We start from the raw sequence: 20433 nt of genomic DNA, 5'->3' as shown, positions 1-20433 counted from the left end.
ACTTCTTGCACGGGAGCTTCTCTCCGTTAATGATCAGCTCGCTTCGATACGGCCAATCAAGTCAATGTGTCAGCCAGAAAAACTGGAGACCCCGTTGGATAAATACACCGGAGAGTACGTTCTTCCTTCTTCTTCTTCTTCTTCTTTTCCTCACTTGCAAGGTCAAGGGACGCGTACGCAACGTATGCAGGGAATCGTTTGGATTGTTATCTGAAGAGAGCCACACGGAGATGGCTCCACGAGATAGGGGGGGAGGGGGGGGTCATAAAAACGTAAAAAAAAAACAACAAAAAAAAAAAACGAAACTGAAATGTAGCCCAAGGCCCTTGAAGATGTCCAGTTTTTCCAGTCATGACACCAGGATGAACTGCGCTCGGGACCCCCAGCAGGAATGCCGGGTCAAAGCGGCCCACTGACGGAATTGCCTTCATTCCAGTTCAAGTTGGGACCAGGCTCATTCCCGGAGTCGACTTTTTGCATTTGCGTTCATCGCGTGCGTTTCCTTCCCGCCATCAAACTTTGAACCTCACCGGCGGGCATTTTAAACTCCGTCCTGGAATATGAAACCCGTGTCAACACTTTGGTAACATACGAGTTTCGTACACCGAAATTTACGTTAGCATCCGTTTTACCAAAATTTTTAATCAGATTAATTTGTGATCGTTTGGGTCTTAAACCCATGACAAGAATAATAAACGCTCTTTAAATAACATGTAGACATATTTAGTGGAAAAACCTGGTTCACAAAGAAATAAATAAAATAAACAAATATTATTCATTAATAAACATCTATCCGTTGTCATCCTGGTTTAATAATAATAATAATAAAAGTATTGTCAAAACATATTTTGGTGATTAGTCTGGTTTTAAGATGCAAATAATAATAATGCGATGCAACATTAACAATATTATTATTCATCATGATATGTCAAAAGCCAATAAGTGATAGGCCAGGTTTTAAATGAATGATACGAATGAAAATATTTTTACACCATTTTTATTTGTGATTTAATCTGATGAATGCTAATAAATTTAAAAAGACATTATAAGATACTTATTTTAGGGATTAGTCTGGTTTTAAGGTGCAAATAATAAGAGTGCAATGAATTAATAATAATAGCAATAATAATATTACTATTCGTCATCACATGTCAAAAGCCAAACAAATGGTAAGTCTGGCTTTCAATGAATGATAGGAATACAAATATTTTTACACCATTTTTATTCATGATTTAATCTGATGAATGATAAAACTTTTAAAAAGACACGTTATAAGATATTTATTTGTATAAATAATGAATAGGATAAAATATTTAGTAGTGTAGGTGATAAGGCCAACCTAATACAGTACATTAAAATATTTTCACTTGTGATATCATTGGTAATAAAGAATATCTAAAAATACTTAAATGTGGAGCAATTAGAATATTTTTTTTTTTTAAAAAGAAAATTTTGTCAAGACAAATGGAAAAAAATATACTGTGAGGGCTTACCCAGAATGGAAAACAGTTTTTAATTTAAAGATTAAAGATTTAATTTTAAGACTTACGTACTTGAACTGCAATTTTATATTCTTAATAAATTCCAATTAACAAAAGAACTGACTAATATTTCAACGCAACGACTTTGCATGATTGCTTTCCTTTTTTCATGCAGTCCTCTTTTGTTTCTCCCTTCTAATGACATTAGAGGAGAGGCAGGGAGGCAGCTCAATTAAATTGAACGGCCGCCTACTTTCCCGGTCAAACCGCTCAAAAAAATGTACAAATTTGACACGAATGACAACAATTTTTTTTAAAAAAATGGGCAAGCTTCTCGATCCCGTTAAGACTCGAGGACACGCCGCTCGCTCGCCGCAACGCTGGCCCGCAGATAAGACGTCACACACGTATTAAATGGAGCCAGATAAGCATCAGGAGCGCTCATTGTCATGCAGGAAAGAGGCTGCTGTTAACATCAGAAAAGCAGAAGAAGGGGGGATGGGACGGGGGGGGGGTGGAAAAAGGACAAACATCTCACCACGTCCTCTAGATGAGGCGCTAAAAGCCTCCCTCATTAGAGCTCTTAAGAATAGTTTTTCCCTCTACCTTGCATGACTTTTTGCCGCTTTAGAAATCCCAAAGCGTGGCGAATAAAATCCCGTAAAAAAAAAAAATGAAATAAAAAACAAAACCAAAAAAATTAAAAAATAAAAATTAAAATGTGCTTTTCGGAGGTCGTTAGTCCATTGGGAGTAAATCCGAGCGGAAAGTCCGGGCGGGCGTGTGGAGCTGTGCGTCCTCTCATGACACGCTCACGGTCAGGCGCTCGGGCTGCAATGGGAATCTTCCTCGCTCTCTTGCTCCCTCGCTCTCTCTTTCTCTCTCTCTCTCTCTCTGTTGCATGCAAACAAACACACAGACCCCTCCCCTCTGCCCCCCCCCCTACCACCCCAACTCCCCCGAGGTGCCCTCCTCTGTCCTGCCTGTGCCATTTGCCAAGGAGGAGGAGGAGGAGAATGCATTCATCTCGAGCCCCTGTGGTGACAGATGTTCTGCTAAGGCGGGTGGGGTGAGGGTTGGAGGGGGGGGCTTCATGGAAAAAAAAAAAAGATGGTTAAAAGAGGGGAGATAGCGTGAAGTGGGGGGGGGGGGTCTTCATCTTCCCGGGGTCTGCCACGCGTGACCCTCCTCCGGCACGCCAGCGTGGGCCACAGTGTCAAGTTTGGTGAATTAAGGAAGGCAGCGGGTGGTGGGGGGGGGGGTTGACTTTGGATCAAACCACTTTAAGCTTTTATTTAGTGGGGGTGGGGGCTAGGGGGTGTGTGGGGGGGGGCAGTTGAATGCGTCAGCACCCGGAATGTGAGCCAGCATTTTGTCACGGCGACCCTGCCCGGGACTGACCCCCGCCTCACACACACACACGTACGCACCAAGCATTGAGGGGTTAGGGTCGGGGGTGTGGTGGTGCGGGGGGCTTTCACTCTCCCGCTATAAATACCAGTGAGTCATCCTGTGCAAAATAAATAAACGGAACGAAGCGACAGGCGGATGTTGAAGGCGGAATGAGCGATTTGGCGCCGTTATCTCGCCGCATCCAGGAAATAATCTGCACAGGCGACAGGCCGCGATGGCAGTATCTCTTTCAAATCGAGATCATGTCACTCAGCGATGCTCGGTAGACCCTCGCCGAGGCCCCGAAATTCCGAACTGACGCACGACTCTGTCCCCTTCACGTCTTGTCATGTCACCGAATCCGCGCCGCATCCCGGTTCATCTTGCACGCCCACTTATTATCGCAGAGTTTTAAGCAACTGATTTTGAAAAATGAGTTTTTCCAGATTGTCAAATCTAAATTAAGAGCAATACGCCGGACAATGTTGACGACTACTGGAGGAGATGCGGCGTAATCCGCTACATGCAGGATGTCACGTGACCAGGGCCGGAAAACAGGCTAGCGGACTTCCAGCGTATGTTGCAATAATGAGCATAACCGAGAGTTGATGGCATGACGGTTTACGGAGATGTAGTTTGTAACATGCGTTTGGGAACTGAAGAAACTAATTGCTGAAGCTTTGTAAATGAAATTAATACCCGTTCTTGATTAAGTTGTACAGGAAGAGTCACATTTTGCGCTCTATAATGCGCCATATATTTTCAATGAGAAACTGTTCTGGACTCTCGAGTACTCGCACTGTTTTACTCCGAATCCAAGATTTTGAAACAGGTGCAGAATGTGGCTTGGCACTCACTGTCTTGTTAAAATTAGCAGAAAAGAAGCCTTCCTGAAAAACACGCTGCTTGGATGGCAGCGCATATTATTCCCAAAACCTTTCCATACGTTTCAGCTTTAATGAAACCTTCACAGATGTGCACGGACACAAATCCTTATCATCTCAGATGCTGGCTTTTGAATTTTCGATGACATTTGCCTCTAGTCTGACCTGGCAAAATCTCTTCTTAGACAACCAAAAAGCTCTTAATTTATCGATTACATGTACTCTACTTCGCATAGTACGGCTTTCGTCCAATGGAAAAAAAAAAAGATTTTAACAGATTTTTTTATGGTGCAGTACTGGTTTGTGTGCGAGTGTTGGAGCACATTAAATAAGACCTCAGAATTTCATTCTTTTGTTCTATTTTTTTGATGACTGACAGATTGTGTTGAGAATTTTAGTGATACAGTATTGACCCTGCTGATGAGTGGTGTTGTCCAGTTCCCATTGTGCAACATTTCGGCCCCGCTCCTCGGACACCAAGGCCTCTTTGTGTGCGCTTTTCCTATCCGCTAATGAGCCGAGTCAAGAATTTGTCGGGTAAACAGAAATTCCGGATAGCAGGGGAGCACAGTTTAGAGCTCCGTGGCAATATTTAACCCCGTGCGCGTCGGCCAACGACGACGATCCCGTATAGAATCGAACCCCCGTCGGGTCGCGTACAGTAAATGCCGTTTAGCCCGGCGTTCCAGTTCATTAGCGCAGACGCCCTCAAACAGTTGTTTTAATCAAGTCGTGCGCCGCTATTCTCACCTCCCCTCCAATGGTTATACGAGGGGCCCAGCCAAGGTGGGGGGGTTGGCAGCTGTAAATGCCACATTGGAAAATGGTTGCCTCCATTTAGGGCGAGCCATTTTTTTTTTTTTCAACCCGCTGCAGTTGTCCAAACACCGAATTTGAGTTTGACTGTGAAAAAATGTTCTGCCTCTCGCACGTTCGTGCTAATAATCAGCGGATGTATCCCGGGGAGGAAAAGCGAGCACAAGTTCAAGCGATGGGAAAAGAGCTGTCAATGTGATGTACGCCCAAGCCCCTGACTTTGACAAGCCCCCCCCCCCCTGCCCCCTTCCCATCCTTACCACTGCCCCATCCTCCCGACCCAGCGTCCTAAATAGACCATTTAAAACGCAGATAATGAGTAAGCCTTGAAAAACAACAACAAAAGAGTGCAGATTGAATGCCCCCCCACCCCAAAGCCGTCCTTCAGCGTCCCTGTTTAGGGTCCGCACAAAGGGGGAAGGATCTCCTCCGCCACCTGAGGAATGATGAGTCATGTGATGCCACGGGGTGGGGGGGCAACGGGGGAGAAAGGATTCTTCCTCAGTGGGAATCCCAAGGGAGTGCCAAGTGTTTGTGTTTTTAGCTGACTCAGCAGCCGCCCGACGCATGACAGAGTACTTTAGGCTGCCTTTATCTACCCCCGCCCTACCACCAAAAAAAAAAAAAAACATTCATTCATACATTTGTGTAAAGAAGCTACTGCTGATTCTGACACTTGACTTGAACATACACGTTATGGACAAAAGTGTTGGAAGGCGTGAAGAAGTCAAAACGTTTTCATGAGATAAAAGCATTTTGCTTGCGGAAACAATTAAAATTGCAAAAGATCCCAAAATGTTGTGATTTTGTAGTGCTGAACTACAGAAAGTTTGTATTTTTTTTAATTTAAATTTCGTGGGCCATACTTTACATTTTGCCTTTTTATTTTCTATTTTAAATTTTGTGGATAAAAGTGTTTTTTTTATTTAAAATTTAAATTAGTTTAATATGTTTTTTTTTTATTTTGTTTTGGCTGACTAAACTACGACAAATTTTGAAAATATACATGATGGAAACATATGTTGGAGCACATGCAGAAAGTGAAAATATTTTTTAACATACCAGTTTGTGATATTTTACGACAGCGAAAGTTTACTTTTTTCAATACTCTTATCTTAATTTTGTGGACATTATTTTCAATTTTGATGACGTAATTAAATATTTTGGTTTTGGCAACGCAATTACCAGTTTTAAATGATTCTCATTTGAGAGAAAATATAGATTTTTTTAACTCATTTCCATTTTTAGGATTGGAATTTTCTTTCATGTATTTCTTTGGATTTCATCGACTAAGTGGATTTTTTTCAATTGATTAATTTGAAAAGTTAAGCTTAGCTCATTTTCAATAAAATAAATAAAATATTTTGCATTTTCTAGGAGAACCTTTTTTTTTTTTTACCATTTATCCTTAATATTACATTTATTCTACATAAACAATGTATGTCAAACTCCTTCTTCTCACGGGCCACATTGTTGTACTGGTTTCCCTGGTACCGGTACTGGTACCAGGGAAACTAGTACAACCTGGTACCGTTATGACTGTGACACAAAAATATATAATCATCTCATCATATTTACGTCATTAATTTATCAACTAGTTTTGGAATCAGAAATCAAGGGTCATGGGTTTTTCAACTATTTACATTTGGGAACACAAAAATGCTTGTAATATCTCAAATTTACCATTTATGATATATGACAATTTGAAATTTTGGTAGAGATTTTTACAACAATCATGGAAATCGACACTCTAGATTTGACTTTGCGGGCCACATACAATCATGTGGTGGGCCGGATCTGGCCCCCGGGCCTTGAGTTTGACACGGGTGACATAAACAATGGGGGGCCAGGGGTGCCAAAGGAGGTGTGAACCTGGCTTATAGTGTAATAATTAGCCATATAGGCTGACTCTTTACTGTACCCCTATTTGTGAGGTGTGTGTGTGTGGGGGGGGGGGGGGAGGTCCTCGGTCTAACAGCTGTAGCAACACATGGCGGCTCTGACACTGCAACATGAGGAGCATGAGGTTCAACTGACAAATCCACAGATGAGCAATGAGCATCAGGTGGGGAGAGGAAGTACGGCGAGGCACCGAGGTGCCAATTAACACGTCTCCCCTCCCGTACCGTCACCCCCCCCCCCTTAAAAAAAACCTGCCACGACAGCAAGCAAAACAAAAACAGTCGCCCATGTCGAAATTCCCGCAGAGGGACGTGCGAGATCTAATTTCCTTATAAAAAGCCTGGCGGATACCCCACCAGCGACCTGCAACACCCCCAAACCCCCCCCCCCCAACCCGATGCTGCCCGCTGGGCCCTGAAGTGCAAATGGGCGCTAGTGAGGATAGCGAATGTGCTAAGGTCATGCCAAACAAAGGCAAACATTGTCAGTGAATGCCATTGCTGAAGTCGACGGGGACACGGGAGTGGAGATAATAGGCCCCGGGGCCCTCTCTCTGTGTAGTAGGGGTGAAGCGGGGTTTAAGGCCTGCTGTGGCCAGAGGGAGCGGGGGCAGGGTGGGGGTAGTGGGGGCCGGGGTGGGGTGGGGAGTGTGGCTCTGGGTCTGAAGCCCGAACAAAAGGAGCATTTGGACACATGAAGAAGTCATCATCATTAAGCCACTGGAAGTTTACTGTCCAGTTATAAAGCTCGTTTCAAAACCTGTGGGTGAGCTCCAGGGAGGGCGGGTGGGTGCAGAGTGGGGGTGGGCGGGGGCAAATTCACTGCCTTTGTGCCCGGATTCAAAGAAGTGACCTTGCCACACATTCTGATAGCTTATTTTATGAGACCACAGTGTATCCATCCATCATTTTCTTTGCCGCTTATCCTCAAGAGGGTTGCAGGGAGTGCTGGAGACAATCCCAGCTGTCATTGGTCAGGAGGCAGAGGGTAGACCCTGAACTGGTTGCCAGCCAATCGCAGGACACGTAGAGACAACCAACCAATCGCACTCACAATCACACCTATGGGCAATTAATGCAAGTTTTTTGGGGATGCGGGAGGAAAACGGAGTACCCGGAGAAAACCCACCCAGGCACGGGGAGGACATGAATACTCCACACAGGCGGGGCCGGGATTGAACCCGGGACCTCAGAACTGTGATGCCAAAGCTTTACAGCTGCGTCCCCGTGTTGCCCCACCGTGTATTTAAAAAAAAAAAAAAAAAAATTCATTTGTTCACACCAAATTTGAGTTGGCAAAGTACAATTATGTATATATTATTTTACATTTAAAGTTTTTTAACATGAGATATTTATTGATTTAATATTTTTCAAGTGTATTTTTATTCCATTATTTTTTCCCCTCGTTTTAAATTTGCGGTCCATGAATGTACTTTCCATTTTCATTTTTCAGACATATATATATATATATATATCATATGAGCTGAGGTGAGGTGAGTCGGCACGGAACGTGGGGGCAAAGGAGAGGGGGGGCGAGGTCCGCGTCTTTGTGCCGGGATCCGAAGCGCTGACCTTGCCCCGCACTCTGGTCCCCGCGCGACTTGAAGGCCACCACTTTTAACCTTAAACTGAACGCGAGCCGCACGGCGCTCAACGACCAACAACCGCGAATGAACGTCAGGTAAAAGACGCTTGCATGCTTTTTTCTTTTAAATTTTACTTTTGTCAATTATTTGTATGCATTTTGTGGATCAATGTATAGCGTTATTTGAATTTCTCATCTCAAGTGGTATTTTTATATATTAAATATATCCTTTTACTTAGTTGAATTTGTGGACCAAACCCACTGGATGGGTAAAAGGTATTTCAATGTGATTCTATTTATTTGTCCTGTATTTATTTTTATATATTAATATTATTATTGTGATCTAAAGCTGAATTTTTAAGTGTATTTAGATACTTTGGTTGCTCATTTAAATATTACTGATCACAGTCAAATTCTTTTGTTTTCTAATTGTATTTATTTACTTATTATAATTCTAAATTCTACACATATTCAGATTTTTTTTCCTTGAAAAATGTTTTGATTTTAATTTTGTGCACCGAAATCTTATCTTTAAAAGTGTATTTGAATTATCTATTTATATTACATGGGATATTGGTATTTTGATTTTTCAAATATTTTTATTTACAGTATTTGTATAAAGGTTCTGGAACAAAGTAGAATTTTCACAATGTTTTTTAGACTTTTTTTGTTTTTCCACACGAAAATAATTTTGTATGTTTTGTTAGTGTTTTTATTCACTTATTTTAATTTGGCAAATCAAAGCAAAATTGTACATACATTTTTGTAACGCACTTATTTTCTTTTTTAAATGTTTTTATTTCTTATCCTTATTTTACATTTTAAGTGTGTTATTACATTATTTTTTTCCCCTTGTTTTAAATTTGTGGTCCAAAGCAGAACCCATGAATGCACTTTCAATTTTCACTTTATTGATTTATTTTAAAGTTGTGTGTAAATTTGTCAAGTGTTTATCTTTAGTTATTTCATTTTTTGCGGATCAGAATAGAATTCCCATATTGACGGATTGTTTTTGAACCGTTATTGTTCATGATGGCCCTATTAATTGTATATAATTTTTCTAGACATTATATTCTACATAACAATAATGTATATTTTTTTTCCCCCTCATAAAAAACTGAGACTTAGTATTGCGCAGGAGAGAATGCGCGCACGGCAGCGCCGGCGCTTTACAACGCCGTTCATGACTGTGCAATAAAACTCAAGCAGGCCCCGTCAGTGAACCCAATCTGCATTTTACAACACCGATGGGTTGAACGCCAGTTCAGGCCAGGCCAGGCCAGGACAACACACACACACACACCACACACACACACACACACACACACGCACGTATGCAGGACTCTAATGCCTTTATGGACTTATTCATGGCGGCCATATTGAACGGAGTTCTATTTCATAGAGTAAACCTGTCAAGGGTCGTGGTCAAATGGCGGTCAATGGTAAAAGGGGGCGAAATGGGCTGAGCAAAAAAATGTCATGTCAAGCGGACAAAAGAATTTCAGGTGAGTTAAGCAAAACACACTCCCGTCTTTGAAATAACGTGTTTCTAGAAGCCATTTTATCCCTAACAGTAAATCTTTCTTGATGCCTGACCAGGCCTCCACCCCCCACCCCGGGCCATAAAGTGTCGCTGGTATTTGTTAGAGGGCGTAAAAGGAGCCGTGCATCATCATTGAGCGTGCCAAGACTATCAAAACATTGGCTCTTATCAGATGACTGAATAGCTCTCGCATGGGGCAGGTTCCAGTTTTGCGGCAAAAGTGACGCTCCTGCCATGACAAGACGAACCCGCTTGAGGGCAAGACACAAAAACTCCATCCATTCATCCAGCCGCCAGGGTTTAGACGGACCCCTTCATCCGAATTAATTCACCAAAACGTTAAATATTTCAGCGCAGTCAACGACGGGGTAGCGTGCGTGGCTTTTTCGTGTGTTGAATTTACATGTTCTCCCCGTGGCACTCGAGTATGGAAGTAAATATGCGCCATAAGGATTTGAATTTGAAACGGAAAGTGACCAATGTTAACAATTCAACTGGCTACAATTCGCTGTCTCAAATTTACCGTCCGTGCCACCAGGCGGGGGTTAATTCAGGTCAGAACCGAACAGCCAGCCAATCCAGTTACGCTTTCTTTAGTAAGTGACGTCACGTGACTAAGAAAGCGTAACTGCGATTGGCTGGGTGTTCGGTTCTGAACTGAAGTAACCCCGCCTGGTGGCACAGACGGTGAATTTTTGACAGCCAATTGTAGCCAGCTGAGTTATTAAAGACCAAGTGTCATGAAATTGTTGATTTTTAGCATGTTATTAACAAAAAAAACGGCAGCCGGTATGGACCCATCCGTTTTTTCACAACAAAACACGATTTTGACGTATACGGCTTTTTGTAACTCCCGCCATGAAAATCCTCTCGAGGGATTTGTTTTTCGAGAAGAAGCAGGAAGTGACGTACATTGCAGGACCGCCCTCGAGTGGACTCGTTTGTTTCCATTAGTTTTACCTGCGGGAAGGTAGCTCATTGTTCCTTCGTGTTAGCCAAAATGCCGGCTCGTTGCATTGTTGGATATTGCTTGAAGAACTCGGGAGGATGGATTTACCCTTCATAAGTTTCCAAGAGACCCGGATCATCATGAAAAATGGATTGGATGGGTGCAAAGGACGAGAGCTCCGTGGGTCCCAAACGACAGGTAGGTTTGTATACAACTATTTAAAAAAATTATAGTTTGGGGCGGACCACGTAATCCGTCTCTCATGACATAACAAAAGATCTGTGTATGTATGACAGGGGCGCTAAATGTGTCGCATATCATCTGAATATGGCTCGAAACAATACGGTAATATTGCCCCGGTAACTTCACTCGGTGCTCTCCGCTCATATTTATATCTTTTCCTATAGACATTGAAGTGAATAATGTTATATGTATTTTTCATTACAATATCTATTTTAGAAAATTTATAGGGATGACACTTGACCTTTAACATTGAAAAGTTACACTGAAATACAACTATGGAAAATGTGCCCACTTTACATTTCAAATTCAAATCCCGTCGGCACATATTTACTTCCATACTCGAGCTTCCTCCCATATACCAAAAGCATTCCAAGAACCGTGGAAACTCCGCACAGGCGGGGCCGGGATCGCACCCCTGGCTCGAATTCCACAAATGTTTTTTTTCACGCTCGATTAGCGCCATTAATTGGGACCGGTTGTGCGTGGGCGCTGTTGCGTGCGCTCTTCCTGTCGTTGAAAAGAAAATCGATCACGTAACGCTGAAGTAACCCAAATATTGCAATGAATCGGAGTGAATGGTGGAAGAATTCTTAGCGGCGGTAACTTGGTACAAAAGTGGTATTTTCTTCTCCGTGAAGTGAATTCAATCCAATTGTATTGTTGATCTGATGAAACCCCCCCACCCCCACCCCACATTGTCCATCTGTCTTAAGGATGAAGAGGTCTACAGGGCCTTCATTCAGGTTTACTGTCACTTTTCCCCATCAGCCAGGTTTTGCGGGACGTGTGTTGGGGGTTTAAGCCCGCCGACAAAAGCCTCGGACCCACACTCCCTTTGTCCCATTAAGACAAAAAGATTCCTGCTGATGCCTGACAGGAATTAAGCGCGTCACCGGGGGCAACCTGGTGCTTAATAATCAGGCTGCTGTGTGTGTGTCGGTGGGGTTGAGGTCGGTGGGGGGGGGGGGGGGGGGGGGTCAATGGAAGGGATGTAACGGGGGTGGGCCGCCGCTGACGCGGCGCTGCCGCGCGCCCGGGGTCAGGAAGAGGGACGTGATGGATCCGGCTGACCGCTCTGCTGAAGGAAGTCGGCGGGGGAAAGGGGGGAGGGCCCGCGTGTCGGGACGCCGAGAGGCCTCTTTGTCCACGCGTCACTCACAACCGATTCAAGGTGGCCGAGAGAGGAACAAGAGAGGAGACACACAACAGGCTACCCCCCCCCCCCCCCGTCACAAACACTTTTGAGTATTTTTTTCATGAGCTTCTTTGAAGTGACAACAACTTTTGGAGATTTTTAGCTTATGAAAATGGGCGATATTGTAATATTGAGCTGGATGGGGGCGCCAATATGGACCTCGCCTTGCACGCCGGGAACAGAACAAGTAACTTCCCTCCAAACATTGGAACTACAAAAAATTCCACTCAACAGCTATGAAATAATTACGTGGGGGAAATGGAATTTAAAACGTTTCATATTGCTAAATAAATATTTATGTTTAAAAAAATTCACATGGATTGTTTGTGAGTATTCAATGTTAGCCAAAACATGCTTCATTACTATTTAAGAAAAGCCAAAATAGAATTGAAATGATCTGATAAAAATCGAACTAGCTTTCAAAATATCAATTTCAGCATGAAAATTGAAACGAGTAAATAAAGGCTAAATTATATACATCTCTACAAGTTTAAATCAGGAAATGAAATCTTAAATAAAAAAAAAGTGATACTGGTCTGCCAAATGAAAATGAGTAAATTAAAAACAATTCAGAACAACAAATATTTTTTAATCTCTAATATTCAAATCTGTCAATAAAAAATAGACATACACTAAAAATGTCATTTCTGAAATTAGTCAACTAAAAGTATATAAATTTCAGTTTTAAAAGGATAATAAAATATGATTTGCTTGACAGCAATGGCGGAACAGTGGCTCGGCTGGTAAAGCATTGGCCTCACAGTTCTGAGGTCCCGGGTTCAATCAATAAATAATGTCTGTGTAATGCTATATTATTTATCTGTGTGTGGTAGTTCAAAGTTTGTCTGGATATTTGTTTATTACACGGTAATAACACTGTGACACTGCTGCTATTTTTTACCTTGTCTTTGCCTTTGTTTTTTTTTTACCTTTTTTGATACAAGTACATGTCTAAGGCGACGTTTTGACGAATTGTTAAAGAACACTCGAGAAAGTGTTAACTTTCAGATATCAACCCAGCGGCACGGTGGACCAGCTAGTCAAGCGTTGGCCTCACAGTTCTGAGGTCCGGGGTTCAATCCCGGACCCGCCTGTGTGGAGTTTGCATGTTCTCCCCGTCCCTGCGTGGGTTTTCTCCGGGCACTCCCATTTCCTCTCACATCCCCAAAAACATGCAACATGAATTGGACACTCTAAATTGCCCCTCGGTGTGATTGTGAGTGCGGCTGTTTGTCTGTATGTGTCCTGCGATTGGATGGCGACCAGTTCAGGTTGTACCCCGCCTCCTGCCCCTTGACAGCTGGGATAGGCTCCAGCACTCCCCGCAACCCTCGTGAGGATAAGCGGCGGAGAAAATGGATGGACGGATGACAGCAAAAACTTTCTTTGGCTCAACTCTTTCTGCCGAGTTCCACGTGTGACAGTCGCTCACTTTTCCGAAGAACCTCGCCCATGCCTTTGAAACGCGTCGACCCAACCCATCAAAGTCACTACACCGAAGCGCACGTAGATCAATCTAGAAATATTTTTCCGCGTATTCTTTAGCCCGTGCTTGACCTGCAAGCGCTCACCCGGGAAAGAGAATGAAAAGAAAAGGGAGAAAAGGAGAGAGAGTCAGAGAGAGAGAGAGATAATGACCTCCCCCGAGCTCAGCGGAACGTTGAGTCCTTGCAGCACGGGCCTGGGTCTTGGTCACCGTAGCCTTGGACGATCTGTGAGGGCTGACGGGGGAGGAAAAAAAAAAAAAAATCATAAAGAGCGTCTCCCACGCGAACGCTGGCAGCATCAACACGCGCTGACCTTGTGTTCCATTATGGGGGAAAGTAAATGTTCTGTTTGGGGATGCCATTATTTTGGATTTGTCGGTGAGTGACCGGAGTGGATGGAGTGTGTCCGGCTGCTGTCAGCTTGACACAACCAAACAAAATCATTTCCATAACTTCGTCACGCGCAAGGGGTTTGATCCAAGAATTGAGTTATTAAGGCTGCAGGTTTTATGGCAGACCTCCCACGGAGGTCGAGCGGATTAGTTGTCTCGTCTACGAGCTGACTTAACAGCTCCTCATCGACGTTTAAAGCTTGAAGACGACTAATCACGTCTTTGGCGTCTAGTGTTTCAATCGGTCAATAGGAGGAGTGAAAAATATGGCGACAAGTCTTCATTCATCTTCAAAAATAAGATGGACAAGATCCCGGTTAGCCTCAAAAGCTTTGGCTGTTCCGACTGTCGCTATTTAGACCTCTATAAATTGACTCAGGACAAAAGTGTCAATTTTATTTCAAAAAAACACTTTTGTCATTTGTCATTTAAGGAGCCAGAAAAGGCCCCTAAGACAGCTACTTCTGTTTGACCCAGTTTGGTATCCATTTTGTCCATATTGGGACCCGCGGCGAAAAAAAAGGCAGAAATATTCTCTAATGACGAAGATAAGATCATGAAATTCGAATGACCTCATTTCAGGCCTCTCAGCAGAAAAACGTCTCGAACACAGGAATGTGGGGATGATTTTAATTCATACTTCACGTCTAATGAGGTGCCAGAGAGAAAATAATACATCCCAAATACTAGAAAAACTAGCGTGGCAACATATGTCACCTTGAAAATCTGTCGGAATCTGTCCAAATGTGAAAGTACTGTAATTTACGGCCTACAAGGCGTGACTTTTTTTCAGACCTTTTCAACCCTGCAGTTTATGCGGTGATGTGGTGCTAACGCTAGCCCCATGCTAACGTTAGCGCTGCGCTAGAGTTAAACTCTTTCTGTGTACCGAAGCTTATAACCAGGTGTGCTCTGTAGGCTTCGAATTGCGGTAGTCAATGTTGCGAAAAACGTTATGCTGTACTCTGCTGAAAAATCTTACATATACCATCGATTAATTGACTTCGACTCTATGTTTATGTTATAGTCAACTGTAAAAAAAAAATGTGAGAATTTCAGCCCCTGCCATCTATCCACAATCACAAAAACACAACAGTCTACAATACGTCGTTTAAATTTGGTAATTTTTAGTCAAAATGTCAACGAGAAGCCCATTTTTGAAGGAGCCATAGAAATCCAATTGGCCAACATGGAAGGAAGAAAATAAACAAAAAAATTCACAAATTAGCATCATCCATATAGCGAGTATACGCACTTCAAATTTAAAAGCAAGCAGACAAAATCTGAAATACAAGTTCATATTTTGACCCCTGCAAATGGCCACTTTGCGCTCTGCCCACGGGCAATGACACAAACTAAAAGGTTTCACAAATTTGTCGTGTCCATGGCTGAAATTTGATAAATAAAAAAGTCCATCTTTAAAGGACCACGACAAATAGCTGCAAATGGCGCTAGGTGGCTGCTTCAAACCAAAATGGCAGTCATGATTTTCCACACAGACACAATAATGAAAACTAAAAAAATTCTAGAATTTACCGCATGTGGTTCAAATGTGGCGACAATTGGAGAAAATCTCATTGTGGGTTTGGTCTTTGAAAGACAACCCTAACCACAACCCTAAACCATAACCCATGGGTACCAAAACTAAAGTCTCAAATTATTCTTTATGTACTTTTAAAAGGGAGAAAAATGAGATAATCTCACATTGTATGGAGAAGGAACTATAGAAAAGGAACTTTTCTATACCTATCAAGTGTCAAGCTAGCTGTCGAACTAAGCGCAGCCTGGCGAGTGTAATTTAATATCGTTGGACCAACCAGGACGCAGCTAATGTTACCATTCCAAGTTGTGTTCAGTGTCATAACATTGTCACGTCATGTTAGCATACACATGAGCCTGAACAGCAACACACTAATCCTCACACATTCTAAGAGGTTGACTGTGTATTCTAAATTACTTGTCATACTTGCATCAGTTATTTTTTTTTTTTTCGGGGGGGGGGGGGGGGTTTATTTCATGAAGCAAAACATAAATCACAAAAATGCCTTAATACTGCTTTAAAACAAAAAAAAAATAATAATCAACTAATCCTAGATGTTTTTATTTTTATTTATTTTTTGGTAGAGTAATGGATAAATTTTATTTCAAATGTATTCACCCATATGTGCTGTCATTAGAGGGTTAGAAATTAGCCAGGATTAAAGCTAATTTTAGCACGAACGCCGCTACTTCAACTCCTGTTAAACGTTCATAAAAACTGCCTCATCTTAAACACTGCATATACAGATATTGCTTAGCATTAACGTTACCCTTTACGCAAACACATATAAAACGATAGATTACTGATACTGCTATAGCGGCACAACTCACTTCAGTTTTGAAAAAATTGTTCATTCAAAAACACGTTTCCTCTACGTTTCAGTGGAGGGGGTCTGTGATGAAAACCGAAATCTCCACAATTCCCTGTTTCTTTAAAACAAGCTAATTTTAAATGTACTGTAATTCGCTTCCCTACTAGTGCACCTGGTTACAAGCCTCACCGAGTACATTTGTAAAGGAAATACCATTTGGTACATACATACGCCGCAGCTGTGTAAAACCCGCAGGCGCCCACATTGTCACCCACATTGAAAAACGAGATATTTACAAACAAAGAGTTGGCTAGGTAGCGCTAATGGTATCGCCGCGCTAACGCTAGCGCCGCCCTTAAACTAGCACTAACGCTAGTGCCGCGCTGGCATTAAAGTTAACAGAGCCAGTTAAAATAAAACTTACCGGTAAATATCACTGGGATACCTCAATAACACAGCAGCAACACGCTTTCACAGTGTTAATGCTAGCGCCGCGCTACCACCGCGCTAACAGGGCCGGTAAAAGTCACTTCCTCAGCACATATATTCCACCGGTCTCACTCTTACCTTTTCCGCTCGAGTGCCCCCTTGCGGCCGTGAGAAAAAAATGCACAAATTAGCCGCATCACCGCATAAATCGCAGGGTTGAAAGCGTGTGAAAAAAGTCGCAGCTCGTAGGCCGGAAATTACAGTAATACATTTTCATACTACTATATTGTCGACTGACTAAGTGAGAAGAACGTAGTGATTAATTTTGAGAGGTAGAATGTACAAAACATCACTTCATCACTGCCCTAACACAATAAGCAGTACTATATATAAATATATATATATATATAAAAAACATATTCTGGATAGCCTAATAGTAATACCACTTTCCTACTATATAATCTCAACACTACTCATCTTGGATAATAAAAACAGACAACAAAGGGGCTAGAGCTATCCAAAATTCAATGTTTTTTTTTTTGTTTATAACATTCTTTTGTTGTTGTTTTAGCACTACATTTTCCGTCTTTAGACAGCAAGTGCCAATCCATCTAACCGAGAGGAACGCTCGTGTTTATCTTTGCGGGGGGGGGACGACAACAGCGGCAGCCAAAACAATGAGCTTCCACTTGACGGACTTTCCGACACAGCTGGTGGCGCAGCACGCGGTGTACTTGGTGTCTGGCCGCCGCCGCCGCCTTCGGGGTTGGCATCTGCGCGGGGCGGACGGAACAGCCTGTGAGAACACGCTGTACTGCAACAGAACGTAAGCGAGAGGCCGCGGCGATTGGACGCTTTCCAGGTCTCAATGGCAAGAGTGAGGATAACGTTACTAAGTGCTTTTCGTGAGCTGGCGTCGCGAGCCTGGAGAAATGCGAGCGCATCTGCCGCAATCCTCAACAGTGATTCCGGAAGATCAAGCAATGTTTGGACGGACCAGCGGAGAAACAAATAAGAACAAATCGTTTGTGGGAGAACTGCGCTTGTTTCTTTTCAACTAAGTGGTCACATCTTGGGGTAATGGGAGAAAATGACGACCAGTTTAATCCTTGTATTTTTTTTTCTTTTCCATTGGGAAATGAAATATAAAATAATAATGCACCACTGTAAGGTCCATATTATAATATGGCTGAAAGCGAACAAGCTCATGTATTTGCGCTAATGTTCTTTATTTAGCTTCCACACAAACCCGACCAATTAAAACATCCATCTATCCATTTTCTTAGCCGCTTATCCTCACGAGGGTCGCGGGTAGTGCTGGAGCCTATCCCAGCTGTCAACGGGCAGGAGGCGGGGTACACCCTGAACCGGTTGCCAGCCATTCGCAGGGCACGTCGAGACAAACAGCCGCACTCACAATCACACCTTGGGGCAATTTAGAGTGTCCGATTAATGTTGCATGTTTTTGGGATGTGGGAGGAAACTGGATCGCCCGGGGAAAACCCACGCAGGCACGGGGAGAACATGCAAACTCCACGCAGGCGGGAACGCGGGATCGAACCCGGGACTTCAGAACTGTGAAGTCAACGCTTTCCAGCTGAGACACCGTGCCGCCCCCAATTAAACATGAAAACCAAATTTGTTCAAAGTCTATTTTGCATATCAGCCAATTATTGAATGTTGAAAAATTAATTCCCGGCCTACAGAGCGCACCTGGTGATAAGCCTCGGTACACAGAAAGAGTTTAACGCTAGCGTGGCTGCGCTAACGCTAATGCAGCGGTCGTAACGCTAACGCGGCAGTGCTAACGCTACCGCAGCGCTGTTAACTCTAACGCAGTGGCGCTAGTGCTAACGCGGCGATGCTAACGCTAGCGCGGTGCTGCTAATGCTAACTCAGTGGCGCTAACGCTAACTAGCGCGGTGGCTTGTAGGCTGGGAATTACGGTAGCTCAAAAAACTTCTTGTGTTCCTTTTCAATTGTTATATGACTCATTTTTGCTAGTTCACGGGCTTACTTTTTTCCTACCACGTCACGTGACCAGCACGAGCAGAGATTCTACTGGAAAATATTTTTTCAAGACTCCCTGTGCGGCCCTGCACCAAATGGCCCGTGCCGCGGCCTGGTGACCGGGGACTGCTTCCGTAAGCCATTGAGTTAATTAAACCAGCAGGGCCCCCGTCTGCACGTGTTACGTATGTGAGGCCGCCTTCGCCTGGTTATGCCATCACACGCGCGACCCATTGACTTTTGTCGAGGGAGGAGTCGTTTTTTTTTTTTTTTTTTTTTAAACGCCAGGGAGTTATGTCACCTTTGATCCCAGTGGTGTGCGTGGGTGAGTGTTGGAGGGGGGCCACTGAACAGCTGGACGACGTACAGTGGAACCACTCAGAATTTTCCCATAGGAAGTTTTGTGAATTGAATTAAATCGGATCCATACCGTCCTAAAAGCTTTATTAAATGTACAGACAAGTAACAATGCAGCATTGTTATTCATCTGAACAAATCGGCTTTCGAACGAAAATTTCTAGATTATTTTTGCTTCTGTTTTTGAACGAAAATCAGTACTCGAATGCCTCCAACAAAACCCGGAAATAACAGAACGCGAGCGGCCCGACCAGTTGACCCACCCAGGACGCGCTTTGTTATTGTCAATTTGAATGAACCCCCCTAATAAAAAAAAAAAAAAAAAAGAAAATAACATGACTCGCACGGCGGTTGATTCGGTTTTCGAACAAATCGGTTTTCGAACCGCCTTCTAGAACGGATTGTTGTCAAGAACCGAGGCTCTATTGAGATTTTTTAATCATATATATTTGTCTATACCAGCTCTATCTTACAAGAATCATGGAAGTTGACACACATGATTAGCCATCGTGGGCCACATAAAATCATGTGGCGGGCCGGATCTGGACCCCGGGCCTTGAGTTTGATCACTTCAGTCCTCGAACGTCCCCGTTCTCGGTTTTCGAACGAAAATTTCTCGATTTTTTTTTTTGCTTCCGTTTTTGAACGAAAATCGGTACTCGAACGCCTCCAACAAAACCTGGAAATAACGTAACTCGCGCGGCGGTTGATTCAGTTTTCGAATCGCCTTCTAGAACGGATTGTTGTCGAGAACCGAGTGTCTGTTTAGAATTTTTCGTCATATATATTTGTCTATATCAGCTCTATCTAGATATTGTATCCCATTGATCTTATCGTTTATTGTTTATTCATCAGTGAGACAACGTCATCTAATCACCAACTATACTGTACTAGATGCTGTGAAAATTGCCACCGACGACAGAGAACACCGTCCTCCCGCTGCTCCGCCCTCACGTCACCGGCATAAAAGTCATCGACTGCCTTTCCAAAATGACAAACGGCTGCTCGGAACGGATGGATGGGCTAATAACCCGAGTGCGAAACAATGGACGGGTGACGGAATCAATTAAGGCGACTTCCTGCAGGTGAAACTAAGATAGAACAGCTGATGGTGTGGTGCCGGGCTTTCATGGGGGGGCACCCCCTACCACGCTCCCCCACCCCACCCCCTCGGAGGGATCAATGCACGTAAATGGAAAGGGTCAGAGACCTTTTGACATCTCCTTTCAGCCCGGAGAGGGGGCTCGGGCCTTTGTGGCCCTGCCTTTAATGATCCAATTGTCGACTGTGTCCTTGGTCCTCATACAGTACAACGCCTTTGGGCTCAAAAGGCCTCAGCGGAACCGGCCGCCAGCCCGGGTCCAGCTGCCCGGCTTCGTCACTCCCACACGCGTTTTAAGCCTCCAGCACATCGTGGT

The 20433-nt window shown here is 43.4% G+C and overlaps 1 protein-coding gene across 9 annotated transcripts in view; it reads right to left on the bottom strand.

Annotated features, from left to right (window-relative positions):
* Positions 1-20433, bottom strand: part of greb1l (GREB1 like retinoic acid receptor coactivator) — a 58514-nt gene that overhangs the window by 29967 nt on the left and 8114 nt on the right. For 6 of the 9 annotated variants that reach the window (XM_061840430.1, XM_061840434.1, XM_061840436.1 and 3 more), the window contains exon 1: positions 2088-2394. The exons of 1 other annotated variant lie outside the window; for it this stretch is intronic. The gene's annotated coding sequence lies outside the window, so the exon portion shown is untranslated. Of the gene's footprint in view, positions 1-2019; positions 2395-13627; positions 13711-20433 lie in introns of those variants that run through there. 2 more of the 9 variants (XM_061840433.1, XM_061840432.1) reach the window with 2 other exon arrangements.

Source organism: Syngnathoides biaculeatus, chromosome 13 (assembly GCF_019802595.1).
Source record: "Syngnathoides biaculeatus isolate LvHL_M chromosome 13, ASM1980259v1, whole genome shotgun sequence".
Classification (NCBI taxonomy): Eukaryota; Metazoa; Chordata; class Actinopteri; order Syngnathiformes; family Syngnathidae; genus Syngnathoides; species Syngnathoides biaculeatus.
The sequence above is the reverse complement of the archived record's forward strand: the minus strand, read 5'-3'. Positions and strand labels throughout refer to the sequence as shown.